Source organism: Eumetopias jubatus, unplaced genomic scaffold, assembly GCF_037043125.1.
Source record: "Eumetopias jubatus isolate StellerSeaLion01/CBP00866 unplaced genomic scaffold, mEumJub1_p1.0 scaffold_1, whole genome shotgun sequence".
Taxonomy (NCBI): domain Eukaryota; kingdom Metazoa; phylum Chordata; class Mammalia; order Carnivora; family Otariidae; genus Eumetopias; species Eumetopias jubatus.
Genome location: NW_028274807.1, coordinates 105,313,112 through 105,340,341, shown reverse-complemented (window position 1 = coordinate 105,340,341; position 27,230 = coordinate 105,313,112). Strand labels below are relative to the sequence as shown.

The 27,230-nt window shown below is 40.8% G+C and overlaps 1 long non-coding RNA gene across 3 annotated transcripts in view; it reads right to left on the bottom strand.

Moving 5' to 3' along the window:
* Window positions 1-13,640: 13,640 nt before the first annotated feature.
* The window catches only part of LOC114209147 (uncharacterized), a 35,451-nt gene continuing 21,861 nt past the window's right edge, over window positions 13,641-27,230 (bottom strand). For 2 of the 3 annotated variants that reach the window (XR_015768784.1, XR_015768785.1), the window contains 3 exons: window positions 24,640-24,701; window positions 15,775-15,839; window positions 13,641-14,158 (listed from right to left, as the gene is read on the bottom strand). This is a non-coding gene — a long non-coding RNA (uncharacterized LOC114209147). The remainder of the gene's footprint in view (window positions 14,159-15,774; window positions 15,840-24,639; window positions 24,702-27,230) is intronic. The other variant, XR_003609257.2, reaches the window with a different exon arrangement.

The following is a 27,230-nucleotide window of genomic DNA, read 5'->3' as shown; positions in this document are numbered from 1 at the left end:
AACAAATTAGTCTTAATTTGGCTAATTTTGAAAATGAGGATGACTTCAGAGAAAAATTATGTGTCAGTAACATTTTCATGGTTATTAGATTTTAGTTCTATTGATTGTCTTTGAGATTTTGTTTTCTACCTGTAAACTAGATTCTGAATTCTAATTTCCTCCAACGTCTGGCTACAACTCTCCAAACTAATATTTCTAGTATTTCCCCCATCATTGTGACTTGGAATCATTGAGAACTAAAACTGACCTTTTTCCTCAAGCCTGGCAAACCGAATATGGATGACTTAATGTAATTTTCAGAGAAATCACAGTAACTTACATAGACAATGTTTTTGCCTGTTACTCTATGGGCCACTCAAAAAATGACCAGAGACATTCAAACAACAAACCAGAAAAACTTGTCCGACTGCCACAGCCTGTCTTCACTCCACCTGAAAGTACTGAGCCTGACATCTATGCAGGGGGTTGTGGGTGGCCTGAGTTCCACAGCCCTGGAGGGCCCAGCTGCATAAGGCCACCTGACCAGGCATGGTCTGCACATGCTTGGGCAATGCAGGTCAGGTTAGCCAGGGACCTGGGACTGGACATGTGTTTTGAGGGGCCTGTTGGAGATACAAGGTTTCTGCCTACTTCCAAGCCCTTACCTAAACAAATGTGCATATACCCCTGAAGGTGTAGCTGGAAGGATCTGGACTGCCTTGACAGAGCAGAGCTGAGAATCCTGACTGGGGTTTTCTCTAATAACAGATACCTGGACGCCTCGGTTGCTGGAGATGTTCAGGACCTCATCAGATAGTCCAAATGGGGACTTACTATCACCAATTTAAAGCTGCTGCCTCAGAAATATTTTTGAAGGGAGGGCTCTCTCCACCCTGAGGTCATTCAGAAAGTTGGGGCATAGCAGGAGCTCCACAGGACAGGTATGCCCCAGCAGCCCAAGGGTGGCAAGCACTGAGTTTACTGCACATGCATAGGCCAGCACAGGTCAAGGTAGCCGGGGACCTAGAACCGGGCAATGTCATGCAAGGCTGGCTCACAGGAGTACGCTATTGCATGTACCTGGCATCCTTCTATTTCTAAGCCCTGATCTGCACAATTGCACATATTCCTGCTAAAGCAGAACTGGAGAAATCTGGACTGCTTTGCCAGGGTGGGACCGGGAGGGCTGGTTAGGGTCCTCTCCTATAACAAACTCCTTGGAGACAAAAGAGCCTTGTTTGCTGGAGAAGCTCAGACTCCATCCAAATGCGGATTGACAGTCACCAGTTTAAGGCTGCCTCCTCAGAAAGCTTTCAGTGGGTGGGCTCTCCATCCTGGAGGCTAAGTAGGTGGTCTGGTATGGTCTGTAGGGCATCGCAGCCAAAGGCCGGCTGACAGGGTATGGATTGCACATGCTTGGGAGGCCAGGGACCTGGAACAGGACAATGTCAGGCAAGGCTGGGTCACAGGAGGGGGATATTGGGGGTACCTGGAATCCACCTAATTCTAAGCCCTGGCCTCCACAAATGCACCTATTCCACTTGAAGGCAGAGCAAGAGGAATCTGGCCTGCCTTACCAGAGCTAAACCAGGTGAACTGGCTGGGGTCCCTTGTAATAAGAGACACCCGGGAGCCTGGACAGCTACAGAAGCCTGGGACCCCAGCAAACAGTAAGTACAATGGCAACTGACTTTTGGCCATTTCAGGGGGTGCCTGAGAGCTATTTGGGGGGGGGTGCTCCCTCCACCCTTGAGGCGATGCCAGTGGTTGGGGATGGGCTTTGATTCCACAGGCCTGGGAGGCCCCCGGCTGCCAAGCATGGCCGATGGCGTGCAGACTGCTCCTGCTGGGCAGCCAGGTCAGGGGAGCTGGAATTCTGGGACCGGGCATTGTCGGGCAAGGCTGGGTCAGAGGAGAAGGCTATTGGTGGTACCTTGCATCTGCCTAAGTTCTGAGCCCTGACCACACAAATGCACATACTCCCACTGAAGGCTGTTCTGTGGTGGGAGACAAATAATGCTCACAGACTGATCTTGTCTTTGCGCAGTGTATTTAACACAGGTCCACTGTAAATTTCACAAGCCAATAGCACAGAATATAATGTCTTCTGTTAGCTGATAAATTCATAACCTACTCCAACCCAGTGTTAGATTAATGACACTGTTGTTCCAGGGAAGGTGAGATGAATGAATAAAGTCCAATTTTAAATTGAGGTATAGGGTGCCTGGGTGGCTCAGTTGGTTAAGCATCTGCCTTCGGCTCAGGTCATGATCCCGGGGTCCTGGGATCGAGTCCCCCATCAGGCTCCTTGCTCCTCAGGGAGCTTGCTTCTCCCTCTGTGTTCTGCCCCCTCTCTCTCATTAATAAATACAATTTTTTAAATAAATACATAAACTGAAATGTACCCTTAGAGGAACTGGCACTCAGAAGAGAAAGCTTAACCAATCACGAGTGGACATGCCAGCGACTAGTACAAAAATAAGAGCCTCTGTTGATAGAGCACATTGCTAGAGAACAAGGGTGCTGGTGATGACCAGCAAGATGATCTTCTAGCCTCCGCATGGCTTTTGTCCCTGTCAGTAAGAGTCCCCTTATCTCAAAAGAACCTAATTGCCCCAAGGTCTTCAGAGACCTGTTTAGATGAGCAAAGCGTAGCCTTGCCCAGAGTGAAGGGTCTGGATAGTCCTCACACTCAGCAGTTACAGTCTTCTGTCCCCTTGCCGTAGTTGCTTCTTCCTATGTTTTTATTGTTAAGCCTCCCCATGGGGCCCCTCAGCAGCTGATGTACAAAGTTCTTATGGGTAGGAACAGATGAGATGATGACATCCTGACACAGTTTTCTTCATTGTTATATCAAAACCGCTTTTGTTCTAAAAACAACTGTTTTCAGTCCTTGTCATAAACTAGTGGATTTGAAATCAAATCAAGCCCATATACAATAATCCATCCAGTGATTTCAAATCACTCACATGCTTATTTATACTCAGGGCCTAATGTCCTATAAAAACCTAAGTTCACAAAAATATCCACCCACCCTGTGACTCTACATCACATTCTTAATCACAAAAAAACATATTTGGGGAGTATTTTTCCTTTGACACAGACACATTTACACCATAGTTTAATGAGCAGTTTAAACAACCATATTCCTAATTATGAGCAATCTAAGCCTAACAAGGAATGCTTTACCACGATACCATATCCAATCTCCAAACAACCAAAAGATAGGTTTCTTAAACCAGGCAGTTTAACAATGACATTTCCAAGGAAAGATCATTTTTACCGAGCTCCAGGGAGTACACACTTGCATGGCCCCGTCAGGCACATGCCCACCTGCATAACATCAGAATTCAAGGCTGTCATTATTCTAGGGAAGGCATGCTTTTGTTCTCTTTCCAATTTTGTGAAGTTATTTTTACTTTATTAGTCCCATCTTCCCAGTGTTCCTTTACTTAAGTTTTCTAAAGCATAATTTACTTTTATTAATTTTAAGAGGTTCTATGTGAAATATTTCTCCAGTTATTTTAATAGGCCCTTTATCTTGGCCTCAAATAATATCTTTTTCCTTCTGTTATCACATTCATTACCTGTTCTGTTTTTACGCATCCCATTGTGTTGGGTTCGTGTTTTTCCCTGGACGCCTAATAGGTTAGGGTGGGTTTGGGCTTAGAGTACCCTATCCTGGTCCAATGTCCCATATTACATGTAACTAGCTGAGGAGCGTCAAGGCCATAGTCCTCAGTACTTGTACTACACGTATGTCCAAAGGTCTTGCACTAATAAAGTTATTTTAGATCCATTCCACCAGGATATCCTTAAGTACATTGTTTCCTTCTATCATAAGGTGGCTTTCTGTGGCATTCTGATATTGAAAAGCCACAAAAGTGTGGTACCCCTATGTCACCTGCCTCTAAGAGCCAATATTGTATTTTCACAGTCACCCATTGAATCACAGCCCCTAGAATATATGGTATCTACTTTACTTCTGCCTGGGTTGTCTGTTATCTCAGGTGACCACTATTACCCCAAGAGTATAGCTGTTCTAAGAATATTCCACATATTGACCAACCTCAATGGCAACAATTCACAATCTACATTCAGAGAAACATCTTCTGGGGCACCTGGGCGGCTCAGGCCAGGAAGAGGAAGAGCCTGCTTCTTCCTCTCCCTCTCCCCCAGCTCATGTTTTCTCTCTTACTTTCTCTCAAATAATCTTTAAAAAAAATATATCTTTTATGTCTTTTTTAGTATTATGTTAGTTTTAGCATTTTCTGCTTTATGTCAAATTTCCTTTGCTGTATTTCCGTGTGAAATTCTTTTGTTTTTTAATATATTGCTAATTTGATCCAGTTGTGTGCCCAACAGTGACAAAGCTGCCATTGCCAGTGTGTTAAATCCAGATTGGTTTCAAAATTTTTTATTTAAAGATTTTTTTTTTAATTTATTCATTTGAGACACAGAGATAGGGCATGAGCCGGGGAAGAGGAAGAGGGAGAGGGAGAAGCAGGCTTCCCGCTGAGCAGGGAGCCTGATGCGGAGCCCAATGTGGGGCTCGACCCCAGGACCCTGGGACCATGACCTGAGCCGAAGGCAGACGCTTAACCATCTGAGCCACCCAGGCGTCCCTGGTTTCAAAATTTTTGAAACAATGGGATTTAATCAATTTCGAAGTGAGAAAAAGCAGCTACTCTTTTTCCTCAGGTAAACTTCTTGCCAGTCTGATAAGGAATTGTAAGGGTTTCTTTCTTTTTAGTGAACCTGTTATTGGCATAGTTGTGAATTGCACAGTAGCAAAGATGCACACAACTGAGGACAATTTGGGGATCTGTATCTGGTTGGAAGTCCTGAATATACAATTTCAGGGTGTAGGCAATTATGTCAGTTCCAGTATGACCACGAGAGGTCTTATTAACCTGGGTTCCCATATTCTTGGAGTAGAAATCTTTGGTGTGAGATAGAAGCCTGATGTGTACCACCAAGGATAATGATATGTTATATGCTAAGTTTCCTATGCGTCCTCTATACACCTTACAAGTTGTCTCTTTTTTCAAAGTCTGGAAACAGTGACCTTGGATCTATTGTTAATTTTCTAATAGGTGACAATGGATTGTACAGTGTAAGTTGAGAGTGTTGTAAATGATCATTTTTGGGCCTATTCATATTTAAATATATAATAGCCCATTCAGTATAGTCAGCTGCTACTCTTTTAGAATAAACTGCTGCCACACAAAGTAAATCAGGAATTAAATTGGGGTCATTTCCAGAGTCTCTGCCATGTATCCAGTATTGCACTCAACTCAGTAAGATAAGGGAAGAGTATAAGTGTGTACTAACCAGACTTGGCCTATATGCTGGGTTGTATTACCAAGAGACAATTAGTATTTCATGTCAATCTTTATGATCCAAGTCAGTGTCAAATAGGAAGTGTTGATCACGATCCTCATTGATTCTTGTGGAGATTGAAGTGGAGGTTACCACTGCCTCATCAGCTTTTCTTAGTATTTGGTTTCTCCATTGACTGAAGTTTTCCCAAGAAGTAGATGGTGCTGATAGTGAAGGGAGGGGTGAAAAGGCTGAGCTTGGTGATGCTGGTAACGCAGTTAAGTCTTCAGTCACAATAGGGTGACCAAAATGGCGATCCATGGAGGAATAAGAGGATGTCACAGACTCGAGGTGTATCTGGAGCAGAATGTTCCAATTTGGAACAGTGGCATGACTGCTATTGCTGGAGATATCAGAGAAGTATCCATAGCTTTACTGAGTATGATATACAAAGTGAGTGTCAGGAAGCGAGAATTCCTGGCCCCTCAAAGGTCCTTCTAGCTGGACTAAGAATCAAATTGACATGAGAGAGAATAACAGGAGAAAACAGAATCTAATAGCGTATGTATGGGAATCCACATAGACATGGAAATTCCAAAGATAGGCAAAATGGAGTATATATGTCATTCAGAACTGAGGAGAAGGGGGCAGGCGTGTGGGGTTTCAGAGGAAAAGAATGCACTTCACAGGTCAATGTGAAGAGTGGGTGTTTGGTAATTCGATGTTTGCCTTTCCATGCAGATGGGGCGCTCAGATAAAATTTACTTCTGTTAATAACCCTTATCCTGGCAAAGACCACCGATTTAGATTCTTCTGGGTGGTTAAGGAAGGGACAAAAGTTTCTCTTGAGCCCACATGATTTCAAGTGCCTTCAGAACAAAATAGTATGTATCCGAAGTGGTACATTCTGGGGTGACTATCCTGAACCCCTTCATGAACAATAGGCAAAGAAGGATGGCCTGCAGGCAGCATGGTACACTGACCTGTTTAGTAGTTATAGGGTTAAAGATGCATAGCGGAGTCAGGACTGCAAAATGTAATGTCCTACAAATTTGTAATTCTTCCTTGTTGTTCTTGCCATCTAAGGAATTCTATTGTTGTCATGGTCATTATTGACCATCTTGGTGCAAGCAGAATCGCTCTGCATTGTACCATGCTAAATATTAGTCTAGTTTTGACAAAATACAGAATGGTGTTCTACATGGCTGAGACTTTTATAGAGGCATATTGTGGTCTTTTTTTGCTGTAGTATGCCTTTTCCTTTGGTCACCCAGTAGGTGTTATTATTATGGCAGGTGGTATGTCCCCAGTACCATATATGTTTTTATGTTTTTAGTTAATACTTTCAACTGAGATTCTGGAGTGCTGTTAATACTAATTCCCATCTCTGTCGGTGCCTGCAATATTAATTCACTGGAAGTTTTTACACCTCTTCTATCTGTGCCTCTCAGATTGTTTTAGTCTAAGCTTTCGTATTCTAGATTGTTAGTAAGTAACTTTAAGCTTTGCTTAAGCAAGACATGATACCTTTCAACTGATCCAGAGGCAGTTGGGTTATAGGGTAAGAGGAAGTTCCAATTATGTCTTGTTTCTTAGCCCATTCTTGTATTAGCTTTCCTGTGAAGTGGGGGCCCTGATCTGATTTTATGATGGTTGGAAAACCAGAGCAAAAAAAATCCAGATTCCTAAGGCTTAGATGGTGGATTTTTGATCATTTCTCCTGCAAAGATAGGGCAATGCTATTCCTATGTGCCTACAGTGGTGCATGCATATGGTTTATTCTCTGATTTAGGCCAGGGTTCCATGTAATTAGTTTGTGTAATTTGGAAAGATTGTTACCTTTGACCTTACCCAGATGACTCATTAATGTAATGAAGAATGAATGAATGAATAAGCTTCAAAATGTTGATATTTCTCACATTTCCTAATTTTAAAATTGAAGCTATTTGGGAGTCATATTTGTGTTTCTTTTTGCCAGCAGTGTTCTAGTGCCACGTATGCCTGCGTGGCCTGTTTGGTAATGTGCCCAAGCAGTGATCCTCTCATTTGGCGTATCTGTGAGTCCATATTTTATGTTTTGTTGTCCTTCTTGCTTAGATTTGCTACCTGGTTATTGAACTTGGTTACTTCCGAGTTGTCCTTCTGATGTGCAGAGACCTAGATAATCACTACAGAGATGTCATCCAGTGCTATTTTCTGCCATATGTCCTTACCCCATATCTTCTTGTATCCTATTTCCCATTTTCCTGCCATGACGTGACCAAAGAGCTATTCATTTACACACTGGCCTTGGGTCCAAAAATATTTATATACCTCATTCTGATTTTCCTTAACAGAATGTTCAGTTACCAGTTTCATGGCTACTAATTTAGTCTATTGTACTGATTGCCTTCGGCCTGATTCTGATAGACCATTCTTAGTTCTCAAGGCCACAGACTGCCAGCATACTCTGGATAACAGCAGGGAGCCTGATTCGTCTAAAACCATAAATCTGTTGATGGATGTGGACCAGGCTGGTCCCTCTTGTCCAGCTGTTCAACCTTATGCCTTGAAATCCAGCAAGTCCACTACTGGCATTGCTGAGACATTTTTCAGTTCATACAGAGGTCAACCTTTCCTCTGGATGCCCCACTCAGATACGTACTATTTTTGTCTTAGGATTTTATGCTCATGAGTAGTTCTCATTTATTTGTCAGGGGTCTGCTTTACCTACTCCAGAAGGGGTTGTTAAAGTATAATTGGTTTATTTTCTATCAGTGGTTCTATATTTCATAAGGCCTCATAGAATGTCTGGGTGAACCTTTCAATTGCTTGGTGTATGTTCTCAGACAATGGGAACTCCATAGTGTAAAGCCCAGTCAGGTAAAACTTGGGGTTCTGTGGTGTTTCAGGCCACAGCGATGCTGCTGCAAACTCTCTTGAGTATAGGAACTCTAGTTTATATTTAGAGTCCTCATTAGCTGGTGCCCAGGTTTAAACATTCTGACGGCATTTTTCAAATAAATAAAGCCTGCATCTTAAGTCTCTATCCATCTAAATTCCCTGCTCTTCCTCTTTATTTCATAAATGTGTCTTAATATTATCCCCATAGATGGTATGTGCTGTGGCCAATATTCAAACAGTCCCATCAGTTTGAGCTGCTTCTTTTGTGGTAGGAGTTGATATGCAATCTATATTGTTTATGACTGGGTATGGTATTTTTATGCCTTCAGAGAACCAAATTTTGCCTAGAACTTTTACTGTGGTATGGGGTCTTCAGATCTCACCTGGGTCAATTTTTCATTTTCTGAGTGTAGAGAATTCAGTTAACTCTTTTTTTTTTTTTTACTAGCCTGTTTTTCCTAGTTATCGCCATAAATAAGGATGTCCTCAATATATAGGAAATACTGGGTTTTGTGTGTGTTTTCATCAAAGGCCTGGGTGTCTTGTGTTGGAAGGTTGTGGGCCATTACTGGGCTGCTAAGGTACCCTTGTGGTAGCACAGCAAACTGATCTCCTCTGCCTTCCCACGGAAATGCAGTCATGGGTTGGCTCTCCTCCTCAATTGAAATAGCAAAGAACATGTCACATAAGTCTCTCACTGTGTCATAAAGTCTGGATCCGGTGGTGATATTGGTTATGATGGTGCCTATATCCCAGAGTGCTCCCTCAGTTTGGGGAGAGTTTTTAAATTCCTATAATCTACTGTAAAATGATATGGCCTGTCTGGCTTTTTAACAGTTCAGATTGGGCTATTATGTAATGAAATAGTAGGCACTTTAATTTTTTCCTCTAGGAGTTCCTGAAGGTTTTCCTGATTTTGAGTATGTTCTATTACATCCATGCCAGGAATGTTTTGTGTATTGGGAAATTAGAAGGCATTTAACCTCAGTGGGTGGTCTATCATCTCTTGTTAGGAATCTCCATATCCATGTCCCTGGGGTTAATTTTCCTCCTAATCTTTCATTAGTCCTTTTTTGTTGTTAGGTTTATTGTAGATGAGTGGGCTAGCCTTGTATCATTGTTATGAACCCTATATCTAGTAACACGGTAGTGTATGTAATATTCTTATTTACCAAGGTGTTTCTATTGATATGGCCAGCACAAACTATGCACCAGTCTCCAGTATGGGCCAGGAGGGCTCAGTGGTGTGCTCTACTTTAGCTATCAGTGACTTGTCTAGTAATGGATTAGGTTTTTTATGAAGGGGTTGGTATGACAGTAAATGGGTTAATGGGTCTATGCGTTAATTTTCTGTAGGTCTATTTACTCTAAAACATTGGTTTCCATTTCTCTGCCACAGTTGTGGTTTCTGGGGTGTCTATTTGTGTTTCTATCTTTATAATTTTGTTAAAGTGGGGTGGTCTAAGTGGTTTATGTGGCCAAAAGGGCCTTGGAGATTTAGGTCTATATGGTCTATTTTGATGAGGTCTATTTATATTCGGTGTAGGCCTGTTTTGTCTCTATACATGCGTGTTAAAGAAAAAGCGTTTATCTTGACTTAGTTCCTCAGCTGTTCTTATCAAGTCAATCAGCTCTCCAGTGTTTCTGGTTCCTGCAAATACTATAAATAATGCTTTCTTGTCTGTGGGGGTTCAGCTTTTAGGATGACTTTTAAATTTGTTCTGGAGCAGTGAGGGTGTCTGTCCTCTATTATAAATCATAGTCAAAGGCCTATTTCATTATTGTCTTAGCTTCCCATGCCGTTTTCCAAAGAGATGTTTGAAGGAATAATATACTACATATAGGCCATCTTAATCTTTTTTTTTTTTAGCTTTTACTTATTTATTTGGCAGAGAGAGAGCAGGAGAGCACACGCAGTGGGATTGGCAGAGGGAGGAGAAGCAGGCCCCCTGTTGAGCAGGGAGCCCGATGCAGGGCTCGATCCCAGGACCCTGGGATCATGACCTGAGCTGAAGGCAGTCACTTAACCAACTGAGCCACCCAGGTGCCCCCAGGCCATCTTAATCTTTAGGTGGCTGCTACCCAGCCAAACCAAATTCCTTGTAAACTAGTAGTATTTTCTCCAAATGCTTGAAAGTTTTGATTAAATTTACCATCAGTACTCATGGGCCCAAGTTGCACAATCTCTGCTCCTTGTAAGGATCAGGTTTTGTCTTCCTTTGGAGCCTAACTTTCATAGCCACTGGATTTCTGGGTCCAGGTCTGTTTGTTGGAATTCCATTTTAGTTTTTCTGTTACAATCTCTCCCTTCAGTCACTCTGATTGGTTTCATAGTATCATTTGTTGTTATTTTGTCTCTTTTCCTGGGCCTAGCAAGAGCTGTTGCAAGAGCTAATTGTCCCAAGGTCTTCACAGAGCTATTTTAGACCGGCAAAGCGAAGCCTTGCCCATACTGAACACTCTGGATGAGTCCTCACACACTGTCAGTATTTACAGTCTACATGTCTCCTTGCCATAGTTGCTTCTCCAAATATGAAGGGGGCCCCTCAGCAGCTGAGCTACTTCTTGTTGTCAGAATGGATGAGATGATTCCTGACCAGCTTACTTCATTCTTAGATGAAAATAACTCTACTTCGAAAAACACTGTTTTCCTTTTTCATAAAACCAGTACACTTAAAATTAGATCAAACTAGTATACAACACAGGCAAACTTGGAGGGATCTGGACTGTCCTCCCAGGATGGGTCTAGTCTGGCTGGCCAAGGTATCTTTCACTAAGAGACACCTGGGAGTCTTGATTGCTGGGAAGCCCAGGACCCCACTGGCATCCAGTCCAAATGGGAGTGCCACCAGCATCAAGTTGCTGCCACAGAAAGATTTTCAGGAGTAGGTTTCCTTTGCTCTGGAGGCTATGCAAGTGGTTGGGGACTAGCCTAGCTCTACAGCCCGGGAGCACCTTGGCTCCCCCAGGCTATGCAAGTGGTTGGGGACTAGCCTAGCTCTACAGCCCGGGAGCACCTTGGCTGAGCAGGTGTGTATGGGGCATGTACCAGTCATGCATGTCCGGGAAGCCAGGGACCTGGAACTGGACAATGTCAGGAGAATACAGGTCTCTAGAGTGGGGTCTTAGGGGTCCATAGCCTCTGCCTAATTCCAAGCCCTTACTTAAACATATGCGCATAATAACCTTGAAGGCATCACTGAAGAAAACTGGATTGCCTTCTAGACCAGAGCCAGTAATCAAGGCTCCCAGGTGTTTCTCATTAGAGGATGCCTCATCAGTCCGCCAGGCCCCACCCTGGTAAGGCAGTCCAGTCTCTTCTATCTCTGACGTACACATTTATGTATGTTAAATCTTGAATTGAGGTGGAATCCTTGTACCCCTAAGGGCCTGTTCCTGTGCTCCAGGCTCTCTTGACACTTGTGCTTTAACAGGTCTCTGGCTACCTTGAGCTTTACCCCCAGCATATGCACCCTTTCAGATGCCCTTAGGCAGCCAAGGACCTCCAGGCTTTTAAGCTCAGGTTGTTTGAAACCACTTGCATAGACTCCAAGGCAGAGAGAACTCACCACCCCCCCCAAATCTTTCTGAAGCAACCTTTTTAAACAGGTGACAGTCCCCATTTGGACAGGCTGCCTGATGGGGCCCCAGGATTACCAGTATTGAAGACTCTGAGGTGGAGTCTTAGTGGAGAATGTCTAGGCCAATACCCCCCCGCCCCCCAGCCCAGTCATAGCAAGATAGTCCATATTCCTGCAGCTTTACCTTCAGGAAGGTTATGCACATTTGTGTACGTTAGGGCTTGGAATAAGAGGAGTTATACCCCCCAAAACCCACTGCTGTGACCTGGGCTATCCCAACACTTGCTCTGGAGTAGGTCCCTGGTCTCCTTGATCTTCATGGCCAGCGCACCTGCAGTACATGCCAGTCAGCTGGTCTTGGGCAGCTGCGCCCTCCAGGGCTAGGGAGCCTAGGTCAACCGCAGAAGCCTGCAGAGCCTCCAGGGTGGGACGCCAGCCCCTCGAAAATCTTTCTGAGCCAGCTTTAAACTGGTGACAGTCAATCCCCATTTAGTCTAGCTGCCTGACAGAGTCCTAGGTTTACCAGTATGGGGAGGGGCCCAGGGATGGCTGCTCCCCAAATTTTCCACAATGGCATATTAGTTATTTTGAATTAAAGTTACTTAAGAAATGGGGTAGTAAGTAATCTCCTGTGTGAAATAAATCCCCTGTGTGAAAGGTACCTTTCCTGCACCGGGAGGTAGAGAAATCTTTTTCTTTTCCAACAGTTTATGTAGTGAGCAGGACCAGCTTCCCTGGCTGGACATTGCTCATTGGTGAGGTTTCTGGATCTCTGTCTGCAGAGTCTAACGGAGTGAGAGCCGTTTTTCTCTTTCTAAATTTATATTAGCTATCCCTTTAGGTATCACGACTCTGGTAAATTTGGTGGAGTACTCTTGATTTAACTGATCTATTTCCTCCCAGAGATGGTCACTTTTTCTTGGTCTCCATCTTTTATGTTGTTATAAAAAGGAACTAGATAGGGAAAGAGTGCTGGGGATAGGCCCTTATAAGCCTATTGTTGAAGACAGCCTTACAGACTCAGGGGTTAATAGTTCTCATCAGACTGGCATCTGTTGAGCTAAACTTTGCTTTGAGTCCTCTATGTTAAAACAAAAGAAAAGGGTTTTTTCCTTTCACATTTTTAATGTCCTGAAACCTTGGCTTTGTGGCCACTGCCATCTGGAGGGTGCCCTCACTGTGGTGTACTGTGGTGGCCAAATGGACAGTTTCTGAGGCACAAAGTTACAAGCAGCACTCTTTGTCCAGCTGTGCTCAGGGGAGTTTCTCGTAAGAGGTTCCAGCACATAAGGGAACTTTGTGGTCCCAACCTTCATTGCTCCAGTGGTGTCCGCTTGGTGTCACAGATCAGTGAGTTGGTGCCTGGAGGCATCTCACATATTTACAGGAGACCAGAGATACTCTTCACTACCCTAGCCGTACAACCCAGGCAAAGAGGGCTTTTGCTATCTTAGATCATTTTGGGGAGAAAACTTTTGGATCATTAGGGCTGATCATCTTTGTCCTCTCCACAAACACCTCTTGTGTCCATGGTCTAAGCCAGGAAGTTTCCACTGGGTCTTTCCATACAAAGACTTATTTGGGGAGGGTATGTGTTATGGTGAGCGCTGTGAATTGTGTAGGTCTGATGAATCACAGACCTGTACCCCTGAAACAAATAATACATTGTATGTTAATAAGAAAGAAGGAAAGAAGGCTTATTTGAGTTGGTATTGAGATGATTCTACTCATGAATGGCCAAATGATGGATCCTTTAGATTAGCTATATTTGAAGGAAAAAATTCTTTATGGAGAAGTCTTTTTTTTTTTTTTTAAGAATTTTTTATTTGAGAGAGTAAGAGAGAGCGCATAAGCAGGGGGGAAGGGCAGAGGGAGAGGGAGAAGCAGGCTCCTCGCTGAGCAGGGAGACCAATGTGGGGCTTCATCCCAGGAACCCGGGATCATGATCCCAGGGTATCATGATCTGAGCCAAAGGCAGACGCTTAAGTGACTGAGCCACTCTCCTCTTTATGGAGAGTTCTTCATTGTCTTATTGTAACCAAACTCAAGTTCATGTGCCCGATGTCCATCAAAGTCGATCACTGAGACATTGAGCATGTGGCAACAGTTTATTTGAAAGGCTGCCAAATGAGGAGATGGGAGAACAGCTCCAAAACCATCTCTCGGAGAGGGAAACTCGAGGGTTTTTTTGTTTTTGTTTTTTGGGGGGATTTTTTGTTTTTTTTAGAGGAAAGCAGAAAAGAGTCTGGGTAAACGGGAAAGGAGCTATGCTACTCAAATCAGATAAAGAAAGTAACCAAGTCAAGGAGGGTTAATTTCATTTTGTTGTGCTCAAAGAAGAGTTCAGTGGTCCTGACTGGTTCTGGCTGGCTTCTTGATGAAAACTTGAGTTCCTGCAAAACAACTAAATTAACACTCAATTGTTTTGGCATCAGGCAAGGATATATAATCTTATAGGAACTTGGGGGCAGAGAGCATTCCAAGAACAAGCAGATCTTTGCTTATCTGCCTGGTTAACTCCTTGGTTACCAGTTTTATTTATTTATTTATTTATTTATTTATTTATTTTTAAGATTTTATTTATTTATTAGAGAGAGAGAGAATGAGAGATAGAGAGCACGAGAGGGAAGAGGGTCAGAGGGAGAAGCAGACTCCCTGCTCAGCAGGGAGCCCAATGTGGGACTCGATCCCGGGACTCCAGGATCATGACCTGAGCCGAAGGCAGTCGCTTAACCAACTGAGCCACCCAGGCGCCCGGTTACCAGTTTTATTATCAGTATAATGGCTAGCCTTAGAGACTATATTAACAAGATGGAAAAACAGAAATTAGATGGACTTAAGACAAAAATTAATGTCCACATCCAAAGTAAATTCTCCTCAAAATCTGGTTCCCCACTACCTGTTTTAACTTGCATTTCCTTAGAGAGCCGTCTAGCCTAATCTGTAGGCCCTAAATGCACAGGTTATTCCTGTAAATGCTTAAAAGCCAGGAAGAAAATGTAGCAGAACCTGTTCCTTACATTTTTTCCTACTTTTCAGGGCTCTGTAATCAGGCTCTGTCAGCTTCAGACATTTTTTTTTTTTAAAGATTTTATGTATGTATGTATGTATGTATTTATGAGAGAGTGTTAGCACATTGTGGGGGGGGAGTGCAGAGGGGCAGAGGAAAAGGGAGAAGGAGAAGTAAGCTCCCTGCCCTGCCCTACGTGGGGCTCTAACACAGGACCCCGGGATCATGACCTGAGCCCAAGGCAGACATTTATTTTTTTTTAAGATTTTATTTATTTATTTGACAGAGAGAGACACAGCGAGAGAGGGAACACAAGCAGGCAGAGTGGGAGAGGGAGAAGCAGGCTTCCCGCCGAGCAGGGAGCCCGATGCAGGGCTCGATCCCAGGACCCTGGGACCATGACCTGAGCCGAAGGCAGACGCTTTAATGACTGAGCCACCCAGGCGCCCCAGTTTCAGACATTTTTATGCAATGTGTTTTGCAGATGTATCCTATACCCCTCACTGAAAAAAAATAAATATGTCCCCTGAACAGCAACAGATCTTTAAAATTATAAGACCCTTTTACCTCCAGTTTAAGAAGATCCTACCAAATTTAGAGAGAAATTAGATTACTAACCATTCACAACCCCTCCCTCACAAAGAAAAGAGACGACCAAAATTTCTCCTAGGCCCTCCTATGTTAATCAGCTAAAGGCCAATATTCGGGGGCTGATAGAAGCCAAGGTTGAATTTAATACTAAGAAAGAAGGTTTTTGTTAAAATACTTTATACAGTCTTTACAAGGACACAAATTTTGATTCTAATTTTAGTTAAAATTTTCCCAGATATAAAGTAGCAAACTAAATTAGAAAAGTGGGTCAGTCCCTTGATTTTCAGGATGTAATCCAGTTCTTGGGGGAAATTAGAAACAATGGTCTTTTTCTTGCAATCCTTACAAACCAGGAAATACAACTCTAGAAACCAAAACCCACTATCTTTACCAATCACCAAAACTCACCTATTCCTTTCAAATGTTTCTAGATATTATAGAAGATCATGATATAGGGCGAAAATTATCCTGTACTTTGGAAAAGGAGAAAAAAAGGAAAAAATTAAATAGCAAATATGCCAAAACTCTTCAGAAAAAAATTATATTTTTTCTTTCAAGTTTTTATTTTAATTATTCTTTTAATTCTTTAAGTTTTTATTTTGATTCCAGCTAGCATACAGTGTGAGTTTCAGGTGTACAATATAGTGATTCAACACTTCCATACACCAGCCGGTGCTCATCACAAGTACTCTCCTTAATCCCTATCACCTGTTTAACCCATCCCTTCCATTTCCCTTCCAGTAACCATCTCTTTGTTCTCTATAGTTAAGAGTCTGTTTCTTGATTTGTCTCTCCCCTCTCTCTTATTTTTCAATTTGCTTGTTTATTTATTAAATTCCACATATGAGTGAAATCATATGGTATTTGTCTTTGACTTATTTCACTTAGCATTATAGTCTCTAGTTCCCTCTATGTTGTTGTAAATGGCAAGATTTCATTCTTTCTTATGGCTGATATTCCGTTCTCTCTCCCTCTCTCTCTCTATACATATATATAACCACCTCTTTATCCATTCATCAGCTGATGGACACTGGGGATGCTTACATATCTTGGCTATTGAAAATAATGTAGCTATAAAGATAGGGGTGCCTGTATCCGTTTGAATTAGTGTTCTTGTATTCTTTGGGTAAATACGCAGTAGTGAGATTAATGATCATAAGGTATTTCTATTTTTTACTTTTTGAGGAACCTCCATACAGTGGCTGCACCAGTTTGCATTCCCACCAACAGTGTACGAGAGTTCCTTTGTCTCCACATCTTTGCCAAAAACCTGTTGTTTCTACTGTTGTTGATTTTAGCCATTCTGACAGGAGTGAGGTGACATCTCATTGTAGTTTGATTTGCATTTCCCTGGTGGTAAGTGATATTGGGCATCTTTTTATGTGTCTGTTTGCCATCTGTGGGTTTTCTTTGGAGAAATGTCTGTTTATGGCTTCTGCCCATTATTTTCATTGCATTGCAATGGGCTTCTGCCCATTATTTTCATTGCATTATTTGTTTTTTTTGGTGTTGAGTTGTTTAAATTCTTTATATATTTTGGATATTAACCCTTTATCAGATGTGTCATTTGCAAATATCTTCTCCCATTCAGTAGGGTGTCTTCTGGTTTTGTTGATTGTTTCTTTTGCTGTGCAGAAGCTTTTTATTTTGATGTAGTCCCAATAGGTTATTTTTGCTTTTGTTTCCCTTGCCTCAGAAGACATATCCACAAATATGTTGCTAAAAGCAGTGTGCAAAACGTACTGCCTATTTTTTTTTAGGAGTTTTATGGTTTTAGGTCTCACGTTTAGGTCTTCAATCTATTTTGAGTTTACTTTTGTGTGTGGTGTAAGAAAGTGGTCCAGTTTCTTTCTTGTATGTAGCTGTCCAGTTTTCCCAACACCATTTGTTGAAGAGGCTATCTTTTTCCCACGGCATATTCTTGCCTCTTTTATCAAAGATTAATTGATTATATAATTGAGTTTACTTCTGGATTTTCTATTCTGTTGTATTGATCTATGTGTCTATTTTTGTGCCAGTACCATAGTATTTTAATTACTACAGCTTTGTAATATAACCTGAAGTCTGGAACTTCCCGTTTTGTTTTTCTTTTTCAAGACAGTTTTAGCCGTTTTGGGGTCTTTTGTGGTTCCATACAAATTTTAGGATTGTTTGTTCTAGTTCTGTGAAAATCGCTATTGCTATTTTGATAAGGATTGCCTCAAATCTGTAGATTATTTTGGGTAGTCTGGACATATTAACAATATTCCTTCAAAACATGAGCATGGAAAAGCTTTCCATTTGTTGTGTCATCTTCAGTTTCTTTCATCAGTGTCTTACAGTTTTCACAGTACAGGTCTTTTAAGTTTATTCCTAGGTGTGTGTGTGTATGTGTATTGGTGCAATTGTAAATGGAATTATTTTCTTAATTTCTCCTTCTGCTACTTCATAATTGACATACAGATATGCAACACATTTCTGCACATCGATTTTGTATCCTGCAGTCTTCCTGAATTCATTTATTAGTTCTCTAGTTTTTTGGTGGAGTCTTTAGGGTTTTCTATATATAGTATCATGTCATCTGCAAGTAGTGAAAGTTTTACTTTTTCCTTACTGATTTGGATGACTTTTATTCCTTTCTCTTGTCTGATTGCTATGGTTAGGATTTGCAAGACTATGTTGAATAAAAATGATGAAAGTGGACATCCTTGTCTTGGTCCTGATCTTAGAAGAAAAGCTCTCAGCGTTTCACCACTGAGTATGATGTTGGCTGTGAATTTTTCATAGATGGCGTTTATTATTCTGAGGTATGTTCACTCAAACCTACTCTGTTAAGAGTTTTTATTATGAATGGATGTTGTGCTTTGTCAAATACATTCTCTGCATCTATTGAAATGATCATATCATTTTTTATCCTTCCTCTTGTTAACATGATGTATCACATTGATTTGTAAATATTGAACTACCTTGCAGCCCAGGAATAAATTCCACTTGATCATGGTGAATGATTTTTTTAATGTATTGTTAGATCTGGTTTGCTAATATTTTATTGAGGAGTTTCCATAATATGTTCATCAGCCTTTATATTTCTTTTTTTCTGGTGTCTTTATCTGGTTTTGTTATCAGGGTAATGCTCATAAAATGAATTTGGAAGCTTTCCCTTCCTCTTCTATTTTCTGGAAGAGAGTATCTTCTTAAATGTTTGGTAGAATTCACATGTGAAGCCAGCTCATCCTGGATTTTTGTTTATGAGGAGTTTTTGGATTACTGATTCAATTTCATTGCTAGTAATCAGTCTGCTCAAATGTTCTGTTTCTTCCTGATTCAGTTTAGGGAGGTTATAGGTTTCTAGGAATTTATTCATTTCTTCTAGGGTGTCCAATTTGTTAGCACATCATTTTCCATAACATTCTCTTATAATCCTTTATATTCTGTGGTGTTATTTTTCCTTTTTCCTTTTTGATTTTATTTAAGTCCTTTCTCCTTCTCTCTCTCTCTTTGTTTTTGAGTCTGTTAAAGGTTTATCAATTTTGTTGATATTTTCAAAGAACTATCTTTTGGTTTCACTGATCTGTTCTATTTTTTTAAATCTCTAATTTGTTTCTGTTCTAATCTTTATTATTTCCTTCCTTCTGCTAGTTTTGGGCTTTGTTCCTCTTTTTCTAGCTTCTTTAGGTTTAAAGTTAGGTTGTTTGAGTTTTTTTTCTTATTTCTTGAGGTAGGCCTGTATTACTATAGACTTCTCTCTTAGAATAGCTTTTGCTGCATTCCAAAGATTTTGGACCATTATGTTTTCATGTTCATTTGTCTCCGTGTTTTTTTATCTCTTCTTTGATTTCTTCATTGACCCATCTGTTGTTTAGTAGCATGTTCTTTAATCTCCATGTATTTGTGCTTTTTGTAGATTTTTTTCTTGTGATTCATTTCTAGTTTCATAGCATTGTGGTCAGAAAAGATGAATGTTGTGATTTCAGTCTCTTCAAATTTCTTGAGACTTGATTTGTGACCTAATGTGATCTATTCTGGAGAATTTTCCATGTGCATTTGAAAAACATGTGTATTTTGCTCTGTTGGTGTGGAAAGTTCTGAATATATCTGTTAAATCCATCTGGGCCAATGTGTCATTCAAAACCACTATTTCCTTGTTGATTTTCTGTCTAGGTGATCTGCCCATTGATGTAAGTGTGGTGTTAAAACCCACTACTATTATTACATTACTATTGACTTCTTCCATTATGTTTGTTCTAGCTGCTTTATGTATTTGGGTGCTCCCATGTTGGATGCATAAATATTTACAATTGTTATACCTTTTTTTTTTTTAAGATTTTATTTATTTTAGAGAGGGGGAGGGAGAGGCAGAGGGAGAGAGAGAATCCTCAAGCAGACTCCCCACTGAGCACAGCACCTGATGCAGGGCTCCATCCCAGGACCCTGAGATCATTACCAGAGCCGAAGTCAAGATTCAGCCACCCAGCTGACTGAACCAGCCAGGTACCCCCACAATTGTTATACCTTCTTGTTGAATTGTTCCTTTTATGATTACATAGTGTCCTTCTTTGTCTCTTATTACTAGTCTTTGTTTTAAAGTCTATTTTGTTTGATATAAGTATTGTTACCCCAGCTTTCTTTTCACTTCCATTTTCATGATAAATATTTTTCCATCCCTTCTTTTCCAATCTGCATGTGTCTTTAGGTCTGAAATGAGTCTCTTGCAGGCAGCATATAGATGGGTCTTGCTATTTTATCCATCTGTTATCCTATTTTTTTGATTAGGTAGTTTAGTCCATTTATATTCGAAGTAATTATCAATAAGTGTGTATTTATTGTCATTATCTTACTTGTTTTCTGCTTGTTTTTGTAGTTCTTCTCTGTTCCTTTCTTGCTATCTTGTGGTTTGATGGCTTTCTTTAGTGATATGCAAAAACTAAAAAGAAAGGAATCCAAGCATATCTGTGACAGGTTACCATTAGGTCTGTGGTTTGATTTGTGGCTACCATTGGGTTTATATATAATATCCTATGGGTATGGCAGTCTATATTAAATTGATGGTTTGAACTAAAGTTTGAACTCATTCTAAAAACATTTTATTCCCTCCACCCCACATTTTAGGTATGTTTTCATGCTTTACATCCTTTTATTTTGTGAATGCCTCGACTGATTTTCATAGATATATTTGATTTTACTGCTGTTGTGCTTTAACCTCTATTGGTTTTATAAGGGATTCATATACTATTTTTATATGTATATGTAATTATATGTAATTACTGACATTCATATACTATTTTTATCATGTTTATATGTTCCTGTGAAAAATTTTCCTTTCCTATTTTTCATACTCCTGCTTATGTTCTTTCCTTTCCACTCAAAGACTCCCCTTTAACATTTCTTGTAAGGCTGGTTTAGTGTTCATGAATTTCTGTAATATTTTTTCAGAGGAGGGGTCCTGGGAAACTCCCTTTCTCTCTTATAATTCTTAATGGATAGAGTATTATTGGCTGCAGATTTTTCCCTTTCAGCACTTTGAATATATCGTGCCAAAAATCAGCTGATAGTCTTGTGGGGTTTCCCTTGTACGTAACTGTTTTCTCTTGCTACTTTTTTTTTAAGAGAGAACATCTTTTTAAAGATCTTACTCATTTATGAGAGAGAGAGCATGAGCAGGGGGAGAAACAGACTCCCTGCTGAGCAGAGAGCCCAATGCAGGGCTCGATTCCAGGACCCCGAGATCATGACCCAAGCCAAAGGCAGATGCTTAACCGACTGAGCCACCCAGGCACCCCTCTTGCTACTTTTAAAATTCTTTATCAGTATTTTTTGCTGTTTTAACTATTATGTGTCTTGGTGTGGACCTCCTTAGGTTGATTTTGTTGGGGGCTTTCTGTGCCTCCTGGATCTGGATTTGTTTTCTTCCCCAGATGAGGGAAGTTTTCAGCTATTTAAAATAAATTTTCTGCCCCCTCTCTCTCTCTTCTTCTGTGATCCCTATAATGTGCATGTTATTATACTTGATGGTGTCACTGTGTTCCCTTAACCTATTCTCATTTTCTAATATTTTTTCTTTTTCTCATTCCATTTAGTTGTTTTCCATTACTCTGTCCTCTAGGTCACCGATCCGTTCCTTTTGCTTCCTCTAGTCCATTATTTATGCCATCTAGTGTATTTTTAATTTCACTTATTGAGTTCATCTCTGAGTGGTTCTTTTTAATATTTTCTGAGATCCTCCACTCTTTTCTCAAGTCCAGTGGGTATCTTTATGACCATTACTTTGAATTCTCTATCTGGCATATTGCTTATCTCCTTTATGTTAAGTTCTTTCTGTGAGTTTGTCTTGTGCTTTCATTTGGAACATATTCCTCTGTCTCATTTTGTCTTTCTGTCTTCCTATGTGTTAGGAAATTCAGCTATGTCTCCTGCTTTTGAAATCAGTGGTCTTATGAAGAAGAGGTCCTGTGGTACCCTGCAATGTGATATCTCCTAGGCAGCAGAACCTAATGTTTCAGGGTTATCTGTTATGTGTATTGTGTGTACCCTACTGTTGTGATTGGGATGTATTTAACTTCAGTCCCATTGTCTGCAATGGCTCTTTGCCTGTTATGGGCAGGGTTTGGTCCCTATGTTATTAAGGGACCAGTCTGGGGCCACAGTGGGCTTGAGTTGGGGCAGACCAGATGCCGGCCCTCGGCTCATTTGCCAGAACTGTGGCTGCACTGAACTGCAGGGTGCTCTCCAGCATTGTCCCCTGAGAGGTGTTTGTTGGTGGGTGCGACCTGCAGTTGAACCAGATGTCTGCCCCAAGCCCACTGCTGGGGCTGCAAACTAGTGTGTATGGTTATCCTCCACTTTCCCTAAGGCACTTTGGAGTGGTGCTGGCCCCTCTCAGGGCTGCTTGCACACTGCCAGGCTTGTGGTGCCACTTTGGATGGATTCTTGGGTGGGTCGGATGGGATAGTCTGCAGGAGAACACAAGGGTGGGATGCACAGTGTAGGCAAAGTTTGCACCCGTCTGCTTGTAGGAAGAACCCTGCTGTGGAAAAATGCCTGGAGCTGTTTTGGACGAACTCCTGCCCAGTGTGGCTGGTTGGATGGGGGCAGATTCATAGGAGAAAGTGGGGGTGGGGTTTGGGCTTGTCCCCATAGGTGTCCATGTATCTAGGCATTCTTAATGTGGCTTCTTGTCTAAGATTAACTAAGAAAAGTCTGTTCTGTCAGTCCTTGTGTGGTTTTCTGGGGTATTTACAGTGATGTGTGTGTAATCCAGGTATATCCAGGGGATGACGGAAGCCTAGGATCCTCCTACTCTGACATCTTCCCTGGAAGTTTGATCAGGTTATAGAATTTTTCTATAACAGAAAACATGAAAGAGTGGCTGACTTTGATATCTTATGAAGTTTTTATGGGTAATCTAAAAGTTTGTAAATAAACTTTTAAAATAGTTTCTCCACAAAGTCTTTTTGGTAGCCTGAAACCTTAAAGCTTTGCTAAGTGATGAGTTCATCTAGATATTCAATGAATTAACTTCTTTCCCAATAAGATAGAATAAAACATTAATTACTGACCATATGTTAATCTATTCTTTTGGCTTCCCTATCACAAACTTGAGTCTCTAGTAAATAGTCTTTCTTTTGGTAGAAAAAACTTTTATTGGAAGATTGTTATGAAGAAGCACATATTTCTAGAAATTTATGAATATATTCATAATTTGCCAATCTAAAATACACTAAATGTAACAGTTCACAATTGCTTACAACTTATTTTTCACTATAAAGTTTCTAAGGGTTAAAAATTCTAATATATGTGGTTTAGAACTACTAAAAATAAGGGGAAACTCTCCATATGCAAGAAAAGTAGGACATGTGTTTTTGATAAAGAAGAGATCTTAAAGTGAGACTATTTAAAGAGGAAAAACAAAAGATCTACATGTGAAAAAAAGTCTTAAAACATTTGTGAACCAGGAATCTTTAAAATGAATTTTAACATATGGCTTAAAGATTTCTGGATAAGATTAAAATGATTTATTTAAATTTTAATATAAAAAGCTAGTACAATATGTATTCTGCTTTTAATAAATTATAAACAAAGGTTTAACTTTTAATGTAATCTATCTAGAAAAAGTGTTTTATCTTCAAGTCTTTGGTTACCTAGAAAAACTATAGTTAAATGGATAACTGAGTATTGTTTTATAGTGATCTGTGATTCTGTTTAATGAAAAGTCTGAATTCTGTATTTTTTTGACAAACCTCCCAAAATGAAATTCTAAAATGAAGTCTTCTTGAGTTTGCAATTTCCCAGAGGATCCCTGGAAGATTTTATTTATTTATTTGATAGAGAGCACAAGTAGGCAGAGGGAGAATTGGGCTCTCCACTGAGCAGGGCGCCCAACGCGGGGCTCAATCCCAGGAGCCTGGGATCATGACCTGAGCCGAAGGCAGACGCTTAACCGACTGAGCCACCCAGGCACCCCTCCCTGGAAGATTTCAAAGCTTTGTCCTCCTTATAAAAGAAAGGTGTTAATTGTTTATTTGGTATGTTAAGTTACAGGGGACTCGTTGTCAAATAAGTGATGCTAAACCTTATTAGATTATATTTCCATAAATATAATTAAAATAAATATTCTAGAAATTGTATGAAACTCCTAGAAATCTGTCTGGGTATATTATATAATATAATGTATTTTGCTTTTGCAAAAGTGCTTCATCTTCAAGGAGATGCAGGGAAAAGACTGATGAATCTCTAGACTACAGGTCTCTAATAACTTAAGATCACACCACTGAACTGAATATAGGAATTTAGAGAACTCTAATGGAGAAACCCATAGCTTTATAAAACAGAAGATCAAAATCAACAGAATTACAAATAGGACTGAATAAACAGAGAATTACAATTTTTATGACTTTTTGTTTGAAATACTGTTTTTTTTTTTAACCTTCTTTTCCAGATGTAGGAAAACCTTTCCTCAGCAATTTGGTAAATTATACCTTTGTGAGCCAAATTGAAATAATGATCTTCTGCCTACCTGATTCTCCCAGAATTGACTCACTGAGAGTTTCCAATTTTATACACGCATGGAAATATATGTATTTATGCTCAATTAGAAGCTATCTTCCTTAGGACATAGTTGGGAACACTGGTTTTATTACTAAGGTTTTGACAGGAATGTCATATTTAAGAGAGAGCTGCATAGGCTCAGATATTACCAGACAGCTGTAAGGAACTAAGGTTAACTTTATGGAGCCAATAACATGCCTTGGAAATATCAGTGTGATACCTGGCTGACGGGGATTTCAACATCCTTACCAGGTAAGTAAAGGAAGGCCACTTCCAGGCAGGTGTAGGAACCTCAGGATATTTTGGGGACCCTGTTAAGAAAGGAAGTAACTCAAGTCAGTAGGTATTGCAGGCAAAGAATGATGGCATTATGTCTTAGCCTCAAGAGGCTGTTAAAAATTCAGTCTGTGCCGCCTTATGAAAATTTCCAGCAAAGCAGATTTAAAAGAGCCCGCATTATCAGTCACTACGCTCACTGTACTAATGTATGTAATCAAGCTAAATTCACTGAAATTCTTCGCAAATTGTCTTACTATGGTTATAATTGATAGAAATGGGAGTAATTAGAGAAAAATTGTTTTAACTGAAACTATGAACTTTTTAGATTTTAGATCCTAGTTCTGTTACTGGTCTTTGAGGTTTTGTTTTCTTCCTGTAAGCTAGATCCTGAATCCTTCTAGTTTCTCAAACATCTGGTTACATCTTTCCAAAGTAACATTTCTGATAATCTTCCGTTCTTTTGACTTGAAATCATTGAAAAATAAAATTGCTTTTTTTTTTTTTTTTTTGAAGCATTGAAGAATGACTGCATGGGACCAGAGAAATCACAACAGTTTATGTATAGATAATCTTTGACCACAGAGCAACCAGTACAAAGATCACCAGAGACATTTAAACTGCAAACCAGAAAAATCTGATTGTGACTCCCTGCCCTCACTGTATCTAAAGATGCTTTGAAATGGACATCTAGAGGGGGGCAGAGCAAGATGGCGGAGGAGTAGGAGACCTGGATTTTGTCTGGTATCAGGAATTCAGCTGAATAGGGATCAAACCATCCTGAACACCTACGAACTCAACAGGAGACTGAAGAAGACAGTAGCAACAAATCTCTGAACAGAGAAGCGACCACTTCTTCTGGGTAGGATGTGCAGAGAAGTGAATTCGAGGCATATTTGGGAGGATAGATGGCGGGGGAGGGGGCTTCTGTCGGCTGCTTCTGGCAAGTGATAGAGCCGCGGAGCACAAAATCGGAACTTTTAGAAGTCGGCTCCGCGGAGGGACGTCGCTCCAGTGGCTAAGCGGGGGTGGAAACCTCGCGGGACAGGATGGTCTCAGGACCCTCACGGTCAGAGAAAGACCGGGGGTGCCTGAGTGCGGCAGAGCTCCCAGGTATCGGAGCGGGGAAACCGGCTGCAGAGACGGAGCCGAGGCGCGGGCTCTCAGCTCGGGGTTGCCATAAACTATGATCTGTGGCCCATTCGGGCCACTGCTCCTCCAGCAGGGACCCAACAAGTGGCAGAGCTGGGGAGACTCCCCTTCCTCCCCAGGGAGGAATGGCGCGGGAGTGCACCGCAGGGATCTGCTGGGTTTGGAGACTCCACACGGGGTCGGGTGCCAGAGATAGAAACACTCGGTCACAGGCCGGGTGAGCACGGAGAGCGGCCGGAGACCAGGGAGACGGGAGTGACTGCTTTTTTCTGGGGGCGCACTGAAGAGCAGGGCCCCAAGTTCTCAGCTCCTCGAGATTGGGAGGCCACCATTTTCATCCTGGTCCTCCAAAGCTGTGCCAGAGCTTACAGGGAACAAATCTCCTGAGGGCAAACCCGAGCAGCTTGCTTAGCCTGGACCGACAAGGGCGGAGCAATTCTGCCTCTGACAAAGACATTTGGGAACCACGGCAACAGGCCCCTCCCCCAGAAGATCAGCACAAACAGCCAGCAAGCCAAGACCAAGTTTACCGATCAAGGAGAATGGGAGAACTCCAGTGCTAGGGGAATACTGCACATAGAATTCATGGCTTTTTTTTACCATGATTCATTAGTTTTTCAAAGTTAATTTTTTTGAATTTTTCTTTCCCCCTTTTTCAACCAACATCTTATCAATCCCTTTTTTAAAAAAACATTTTTTATTTTTCATTTTTAGAGTCATATTTTATCCCTTCATAGTAGTTACCCTTATTTTTGGCATATATATATAAGTTGTTCTCTCTTTAAAATTTTGAGATACAGTTTCTTCTAACAGATCAAAATATACCCTAAATCACTAGTGTATGGCTTTGTTCTAGTCTCCTGCCAGATCACATTCTCTCCCCCTTTTTTTATCAATCTTCGTTCTTTTTTCAAACTTCTTATCAATTCCTTTTATAAAATCTTTTATAATCTTCATCTTTACAGTCATCTTCCATCCCTTCATTGTATCAACCCTTATTTTGTACATATATGTCTTTCTTCCTTTAAAATTTTAGGAGGCACTTTTTTCTAACAGACCACAATGCACCCAAAATCTAGTGTGTGGCACTGATCTATGCACTAGCCTGATCATATTCTGTTTTTTTTTTTGTATTGTTCTGTTTTTATCTTTTTCTTTTTGTTTTTCTTTCTTTCTTTTCTCTATTATCTTTCTTTCCCTTTCTTTTCCCCTGGTTTTGGGTCTTTTCTGATTTGTATAGAGTATATTTGCTGGGGATGTTGTTAGCCTGTTAGCATTTTGTTCTCTCATTCATCTATTCTCCTCTGGACAAAATGACAAGACGAAAAAAAAATCACTTCAGCAAAAAAAACAAGGGGTAGTACCATCAGCCAGGGACCTACTAAATACGGACATTAGTACGATGTCGGACC